At 38.1% G+C, this 9518-nt stretch overlaps 1 protein-coding gene across 1 annotated transcript in view; it reads right to left on the bottom strand.

Moving 5' to 3' along the window:
* STK3 (serine/threonine kinase 3) overlaps positions 1-9518 on the bottom strand; it is a 207968-nt gene that overhangs the window by 2337 nt on the left and 196113 nt on the right. The gene's annotated exons all lie outside the window — the stretch shown is intronic.

Here is a 9518-nt window from a genome sequence, read left to right as displayed (position 1 = left end):
TTCAAGATGAAGAATCAAGAAGTCACATCTTGTGACTCAAGGAATTTGCAACAGAATAATAAAAAAAACCACTATTTTTAAAAAAGAACAAATGAGAAAAATAACCTGGTAAATATATCTGTTTTTAAAAAGGCAGAAAGACAAATCCACCACTACCATATAAATGCACTCTAATGGCTCACACTCTGGCCAGTATGGAGTGCAAAGACGATCATGAACACTTGCAGACACCTCCCATTTAGGGATTGATGCAAGACTGTGACCAAATGGAATACAAGTTAAATTAACTGTCTATCCTGCATTTTACCAAAATGCTTAAATTTTAAGCACTCTGAAAGTTAATTAGAAAAATTATTGATAATTTTATCCCAAACATTTTTATAAAATAGGATTTTTAATTTATGATTCAAAAGATCCAAAATCTGCCCTTCCTGGGTAGCTCAGTTGGTTACCCAGCTGAGGTATGCCAAGATTGCGGATTTGATCCCTGATCAGGGCACGTACAAGAATCAACCAATGAACATGAATAAGTGGAACAACAAATTGATGTTTCTCTCTCTCTTCTCCCTTTCCCCCTCTCTAAAATCAATAAAAATAAAAAAAAGAAATATCCCCAATATGGTAAGTATCATGTAAGTTCTGACATGGGCCAATTTGAAAATGAAGTGCCTGTCAGATTTTCATTGTATATGTTATAGTTACAATAATAATATGACTAAATTAGTGATTTTCAACTTTTTTCATCTCATGTCACATATAAACTAATTACTAAAATTCTTCAGCACACCAAAAAATATACTTTTTGCTAATCTGATAAAAAAAATAGGTATACTTTTGATTCATTCACACTGAAACGGCTTATTGTGTTGGCGGTTGTCTTTTTTTTATTTGACAATCTAATGGAAAAGAGGTCAGTGCTCCTGACTAAATAGGTATTGCATATTTTAAAAATTCTTGCGGCACACTGGTTGAAAAGTTGCTGGACTAAATGATGTAGTTTGACTGTAATGGTTTAGTTTGATCATGATGGCCTCTGGGGACAACACTAGCACATGCTTTGCTGGTTTTCTGTGGAGCAGGAGGAGAGGTCTTACGTCACATGTGTATTGTGGATAAAATGTGTTCTATATCAGGATCTGCGGCATCCTAAACTTTATACATCAAAACAGTAAAAGATTATCTCCTGAGCACATCTTTTGGGGGTGTCATCTCAGGGGTTATGAGATGCCCTGAGATAAATAACTGAACACTTGTGCTTTTATTTTATTAACATTTAAAAAAATTTAAAACTTTGTGTGTTTTTTTTTTTAAGAAACTGACTCTTAAAGCAATGGTGGCAGGCAGGTGGTTTAAAAAAATCTGTTCAACCATAATGATTTACAGAATGCTATTACATACTCAACATCCTGGTAGGTTCTAATACTATAGGGAAAGCAAATGAGTTCTAAACTATTTCCTTGCCTTAGGAAACTTACAAATTAGTTGGAAGGGAAGGGGAAGATTAGCAACTATAAACATTTAGGGATTGATGCAAGATCCTATAAAATTAAACCCTATTGTGTGTGGTACAAATTACAGTGAAAGGTTCTTAACTCAAGTCCAGGAATCAACTTCTCATGTGCAAAATTCTGCATGTTCACATGTGTATTTTTTCCTGGGGAGAGCAACTGTAATTCTTATTTAATTTATATTTTTAAAAGGATACTTGGGTAGTATCTACTAGGAAAACTCTCTTTTTAAAAAATATTTCAAAAATTAATTTGTAGAGAAAGAGGAAGGGAGAGGAGGAGAAATATTGGCGTGAGAGCGAAACAGCCATCGGCTGCCTCCTGAGTGCCCCAACTGGGGATTGAGCCTGGGCATGTGCCCTGGCCAGGAATGGAACCAGCAACCTTTCAGTGCATGGGAGGATACCCAACCAACTGAGCCATAGCAGCCAGGATCATTTGATTCTTAGACAGATTCCCAACAAAGAGAAAAGAGCCTTGCTATAAATTCAATGGAGAGAAGGTTCTCTTTAGGGAGCAGGGACTGTGCTGGTCCCTGAACAAGAGTCAGGTGAGCAGGGGCCCTGTCATGTTGAGAAGGACTAAGGACTATGGGCATCAGAGAACCTGGGTGGGTGGGGCCCTGAGAGCCAGGCACTGCAGGGACTGCACTTCTGGGAGCCTGGATCAACTCCGGAGCAGGAAAACGATGAGAGTAACCCAGACTTGGCCTTAAAATGATGAAACTCGCAGATTATTTTTTGTTTTAAGAAGATCACTATCTTTGGTTATTTTATGAGCCAAGCCAGACAACACTCTCATGACTTTACAGTCACATGTCAATTTTATCCCCAAACAGCATTTTCCTGCTTGATCCTCCACTTTACTCACTATGCCTGGCACTAAGGGACTCTTCGTTCCAAAAATAAAATCCATTCTCAGGTGAAAAAGAGTCTTCACCACTGGAAAGGCTGAAAAGAATGAGTTACAGGCTCTGAAGTAAATTCAAAAGAGGAGTTCCAAATACGCAGGAATGGCAGTGTGCGGAAGGAAGCTCCAGGATGGAGACTGAAATGGCCTCCTGGCTCGGTGTGTGCGAAGTTCTGGTATATGCAAAAGAGGCCGTTACCTTTTAGTCATCTACACCAAAACGATGGAGCTTATTATGTTATACTATTATATATGTTTCACATAATGCATGATGTTACATGCTTTCATTAATTTTGATACAAGTATTAGTCATGCACCTGTTATGGTCAGTACTTATACTTTATCCTGTGGGGATAAAGAATAAGCCAACAGGAACCTCGAAACTTGCATACACAGGTGACAGTGAGGTGAAGGGCCAGGAATGACCACACACAGCCACGTTTCCCTGAGAGAGACATGCCAGGGTGCTGTCCACACAGATCCCATTCTACTTCGCCTCTATTTCAATTTCAGCCCATCGTTGAATTTCTATACAACATTCGTATTTTATACAGCACAACCACATTATACAATTTAGTATTTGATTCTAGAGTCATGTATTATTTTATTGATTTTTATACACGAGTCTCATGTCTCTAATATCGATATTCTACAAAATATTTAAACTTTAGAGATTGTACACACACAACTAGAAACTACTCAACTATAATGCTAAACATCATGACAAGAAGGTTGGTAGATAAGTAGGATTACAGAATAAATGACTCAAAGGAATGGGTTACTCTAGACAAAGTAAACAATCATCATTACTTAACAATGTTTTGCATTAAGATATTCTTGTAAATATCTTATACTACCTTTAGAGGGGCAAACTGCCAATGGTTTATAAAAATATTACAACAATAAATTGACTTCAGGGAAAGAAGCTACTTATAAGAAAAAAACTTCCTCCTCTAACAGACATATTTTTAATATGTAAACTTTGCAAAAAACAGGTCTTTGATGTTGGAGAATTGGTAGGGAATTGGGTGTTCCACGTATGTAAATTCATGAAGTACCTAAATCTTAGTTCTTTAAGTGATAAAACTTTTGAACAGAAAGTCTTTATAAAGCATTTAATGGAATATGCTGCCTTCTAAGGCAGAGGACACAGGACCTAAGACACCCTTTCCTTGAGGATGATTATTACTATCGATTACTAACCTGTGCCAGGTAATCATACTCTCTTTCCTTTTTGGCTTTTTTTATCTTCATTTGGGGGAAACCTATCAGCTCCCTTTCATGGCCATCATTGGGCTTTTACCCTCTCTCTACTTCAAATTTGTTAATCTATTGGGACCCAGAAAACTGATTAAATAATCGTATAAGGCATTAGATTAAATAAGAACAAACAGATTCTGAGTGAAACCGGAACCTTTTTAGGAAGTTAGAGCATGGCTTTAGTGCTAAAGCTAGTGTTTCTGTTGATGTTGTTTTCATAATCTGACTTCAAATTCATGGCTGTGTAAGGTTGAGGCTACAGGAAATCCAACGTCCACATAAGCTACATTTATAGCTGTTTTCAGCTGGACTGCCAGAGACCTTCAGGTGACTCATTTATCAAGTATTTATTGGTATTTTCTATGGACCAAGCACCACCAATTCAGAGATGAATAAATCACTCTGCCTCCCACAGAGGGCTTGCAATCTAGCTGGCAAGACAGGCCCAGGAACAGTTCGTTTGCTGAAGAAGGAGTAAGCTGAGATGAGAAACAGCAGAAGGCACACAAATGCTTGGCATTCTTGGATGTGTGAGGGATCCATAGGGCCAGAGGACGAGGCAGGAAGGGAGGGGGGCAGATTGCTGTGGGGCTTAGGCATGTTGCTGCAAACGTTCTGTCGACAGAAAAGAAATGTTATAATTCTGAGCACAAATGGTGACATGATCATACATGAATGAGCTTTAGAAAAATATCTCCAATGGCAGGTGTAGAACATAGATTGCCCTGGGGAAATGGAGGAAGGAAGACCCGTCAGCAGGTTAGAATTTACAGTCCAGTGAGAGTGGAGGCCGAGGCAGGAGAGTGGAAGATGAAGAAGAGAGGTGTTTGAGAGACTGAATGCAGAACTGAAGGGCTTTTGTTGACTGATCATGAAGGTTCGGAAAGAAGGAAGGGCTAAAAATGACCCCCGCTTCAAGGCTGGGTGATGGGGTAGATAGGGTAGTTAATGAAATTGATTTTAGTCCTGTTGCTTTAAGAGAAGCAAGGCTTCAAGGTGGATATGTCAGTTACGGATTATAATTTGGGGGTTGGGAGCTCAGGGGAGAGATTCAAGCTAAAGACATCACCAGCATTTAGGATAAAACTGAAGCCCTGGATAAGGGTAAGATTTCCTGGAAAAGGTTTTCTCCCTGATCTTATGATCTGTCTGTGGCATTCAAGAGAAAATAATCCCCAAACCTTAGCATTTGTGGTCAGAGGCTTTTGTTAATAAAACAGAAATATCAGATTTCTAAATAACTCTAAATTGTGGTGTTAACTAGATAAAAAAGATAAAAAAGAAAAAGTGAGGTTAACTGGCAGCATTTTCACTCTTTATAAGGTGGGTCTGAGTTTTGACTCCTGGTTAAACCCTAATAACATACACTTACCACCTTGTTTCTGTAGCCATCAAGCCTCCCACAACCTAGAAATGGATTGGGGCGGGAAAGGTGGCAGAAGCAGCTTTTTGATCTCTTGGAAAACAGCGCTGCTCAATATGCTTTAGAAGTAAAAGGACTCATGGACCAGATCAAATTTTATGGAGACTCATAATGATAAACTGGCCCTAGAACAGTGATGGCGAACCTTTTGAGCTCGGCATGTCAGCATTTTGAAAAACCCTAACCTAACTCTGGTGCTGTGTCACATATAGGAATTTTTTGATATTTGCAACCATAGTAAAACAAAGACTTATATTTTTGATATTTATTTTATATATTTAAATGCCACTTAACAAAGAAAAATCAACCAAAAAAATGAGTTTGCGTGTCACCTCTGACACGCGTGTCATAGGTTCGCCATCACTGCCCTATAATATCACATAAGCCACCATCGCCCTTCTAAAATGCTAATTCAAATTATAATAATTTCGAGGGCTAATAAGGATAGAAGGAAACGTTGAGCTTCCTGAATAAATATCCATATTGTTGTGAGAAAGTTTCCTTGACTAACATCAGGTTTCCTGAGCACCTTCATCAAAGTGGAGGGAGGCTGCTTCAAGCTGGTATGTGCGTGGAGCAACTTGACTTCATTTCTTATTGCTACTTAGGAAGCCATCTTTCTACAATACATGGAACACAACACAGCTGTATCACACAGCTCTAAGCCAGATGTCTGATTCCAAAATCAATGTGAGAGCTTAGAATTCGGTAAATCGAGTCAGTGAAGAGAAGGTATTAGAGCATTCACACCTTGTGGTTTTTACTGTAAATAAACAAATGTATAAAAATGAATAACTCATCTGGAAAAGGATTTTATGTTTTAGGCTAATTTAATGATAAAATAGAACTTGCACAATGAACAATGGCCTGATATTGTGAAAAAATTTGTGAAACAATCTTAACAAACACTAGGGACACGCAACTTGATTAATAAATGAGCTGACATGCAGTGACAGGAAGAACTTGAACACAAAGACAGAAGCAGGACCCACATCTTCTTCCAAAACACTCAAAGAAAAAAAGAGTTTCAATCATCAACAAATCAACAAACGACAAGTGCTGGTGAGGATGCGGAAAAAAAGGAACCCTCGTGCACTGCTGGTGGGAATGCAGACTGGTGCAGCCACTGTGGAGAACAGTATGGAGTTTCCTCAAAAAATTAAAAATGGAACTCCCATTTGACCCAGTAATCCCACTTCTAGGAATATATCCCAAGAAATCAGAAACACCAATCAGAAAGGATATATGCACCCCTATGTTCACAGCAGCACAATTTACAATAGTTAAGATTTGGAAACAGCCTAAGTGCCATCAGCAGATGAGTGGATTAAAAACTGTGGTACAGCTACACAATGTTATACTATGCTGCTGTAAAAAAGAAGGAATCCTTACCATTTGCAACAGCATGGATTTTATGTTTTTTTATCTCTAGGATGGACCTAGAGAGCATTATGCTAAGCGAAATAAGCCAGTTGGAGAAAGATAAGTATCACATGATCTCACTCATTTGTGGAATATAATGAACAATATAAACTGATTAACAAAAATAGAGCCAGAGACATAGAAGCATCAAACAGACTGTCCAATCTATGAGGAAAGGCGGGGGGTGAAGGGGTAAGAGATCAACCAATGGACTTGTATCCATGCATATGAGCATAACATTGGACACAGACGGAGGGGAGGGGAGTGAAGCGGGAGGAGGGGGGGGGAGGAGGGGCTAAGGGCATGTGCTGGGGGATGGAGGCAGCCAGGGAGAGGACAATGGGGAGAAAAGGAGACTTATCTAATACTTTAAACAATAAAGAATTTAAATTAAAAAAAGACAAGTTTCAGAAGGATATTGTTTTATTACTGAGGAATTTTTTTTCCCTATTCACAAGAATTTTTGCCTTTCTTAAATATTTGAAATGTCAAATATCAGGGGTCAATACATACTTATAAAGGCAGAGAATAAAATCAACTCCATAAAAAGAGTTTAAACTGACATCAGATAATCTGAATCAGATGGACCTGAGAGAATACATTTTGAAATCTGGGATTATTAAAATGATCTGGGATTACCCAAAGCATTTATTTAAAAGAAGCATAAACTATAAAGTTGGTTTATGAGTTAAGCCTTTAGAATCTCATTACAAAAGAGAACATTAGAGATGTTCTATGCTATTTCCCAGTATTTTAGGTAAGGAGTTAAGAGGTGGCTTGCTCAAAGCTACACTCCGAGCTGGGACCTGCCCTCTAGGTCAACGCTTTTTTTGTTATACCAAGTTTGACATTCTTTTTTTTTTTTTTAATATTTTTTAGAATTGACTTTTAGGGAAAGGGAGGAGGGAGAGAAACATCCATGTGAGAGAGGAACATCAGTCAGCTGCCTCCTGCACACCCCCTTACCGGGGATGGAGCCAGAAACCTGGACATGTGCCCTGATTGGGAATCGAACCAGCAACTGTTCAGTGCACAGGATGATGACAACCCGCTGAGCACACAGCCAGGGCCCACATTTGACATTCTGAATCTAGCACCACCAGAGAGTTTAAAGTGTTAAGTCACCACAAGTGACGGGTGTGCTGCTGAGATGTGCCTGGAGTCTTCAACCCGAGCAGAGAGGGTTTTAAGTATCAGCTATAACAGCCACAGTGAATGAAAAAACCCACATCACGATACTTTTACAGAGCAGTCTTATAAAAAGGAATAAACTGCAGAAGCTCAACAAAAGGTAGAACTGCCATCTCCTTTAAGCTTAGGCTAGCTGGTAGACTCCTAGTTCTCATAAAAAGTTCGTTTAAAACAAATGACTTTATATAAACCCCCTAAACTTCTTAACAATAAGAATTAGATGACATAATTAGATGTTCATAAGTTAAATGAAAGAGTTAGAAGTACTTTCAATAGAAGTCAATATTTTGCTTGAAAATTGGCTTTGGATCATGACTAACAGCTTGAATAAACAGCTCATTTTGTTAATGATAGCCCTGGATTATCACACTTCATCCAGAAAGTAAAATTACAAATCAATACCTAAAATATTATATTTCTCAATATCCCTTAAAAATCCAAGTAAAAGATATGCACGTTAATAACTTACTGGCTCTTGCATAAAAAAGCAACACAACTAATTCAATGACATAAAAAGTTAAGATGGGAAATAAGATTAAATCAAACCACTGATAATTCTGACAATTTAAACTTTTAATAAGTAGAATTATTTCTGAACTTTGTGAGTATTGAAAGGCTGCTTATTACTGATCAGGAAGAGCTGTCAGTAAACCCAGGGCTTTCTGTATCCTACCCATTATAAAACCTAAACTATCACAGCAAATGATAAGAAGGAACCACTTTCTCAAATCATTTCATTTTAAGAGCTCTAGGGTAAAGCACTTAAGTTTTTATATTATTTTCTTTTGTCAAAAATAGTCCTAATTATATGAGGGAAATTTTAAAAAGTTGTAATCTCAAAAATAGCACAGTTATTAAATGCATAAATGTGACAACATTTCAAGACCCAGTATAATCAGTCTGTCAAAATAAATGAGACACCACCACAATGTAGCAAATGGTCTTAGATGTTAACGTTAACACAGTTAGTCAAATAGTCAATCAAGGAAATCCCGTACAAGGTTTGCTGTGTTTACTGGGAAAACAAACTCTTCTTAGCAACTGTTTAAATAAACCTCACAGATGCTACAGACCTTATTAGTGGCCTATGATTAAAAAAATGTGGATTGCTAATACTGTACCCTGACTCATCTATTTTCCCATCTGCTAGCAATTCCAACAATATGAAGTATCAACAGAATGGCTAACAACAATAATTTTCTATGGCAATTTTGATGCTGAACTGCCTATAGCACTTTGTAAAATTTACCAGTGCATGCCTCAGACTGTTTCGAGTTGTATGTGGCCTGGAGCGACATACTTCTTTTTCCCCTAGTATTCCGATTTAGCTCTTTTTTCACTAGGCTGAACAGAATCTGGTTTGGTTTTACAAAGTACCGTCCATGGAGGCCGCCACGCTCATTTTACTAACAATGAGAGTGGGAAATGCAACAAAGTACTAGCAAAATTCCATCCAGGTTTGCTGATTAGTTTAGATGTATATAAACAGGTAAGGGGCCTTCTGCCAAAAAGACTGAGCAGCAGGAAGAGTAGGCAGTAAAGTAAGAAAATAAATATAACATCAATACGTGAAGGCATTTCCTGATTTCACTTCTGCACTGAGAAGAATGCACTGAGAAGCTCTGAAGTCAGCGAACCTCCCATGACGCCTGCTTAAGAGAACCTGACACATACTCTTACAGCATGTACTTACAAAAGGGTGGCAATTTCTGATACTTACATCCTATCTAATAAAGAGGGAATATGCTAATTGACCCTTAGGCTGTCGCAAAGATGGCGGCACCCACAGCCAATAAGGAGGAAAT

Source organism: Myotis davidii, unplaced genomic scaffold, assembly GCF_000327345.1.
Source record: "Myotis davidii unplaced genomic scaffold, ASM32734v1 scaffold390, whole genome shotgun sequence".
NCBI lineage: Eukaryota > Metazoa > Chordata > Mammalia > Chiroptera > Vespertilionidae > Myotis > Myotis davidii.
The sequence above is the reverse complement of the archived record's forward strand: the minus strand, read 5'-3'. Positions and strand labels throughout refer to the sequence as shown.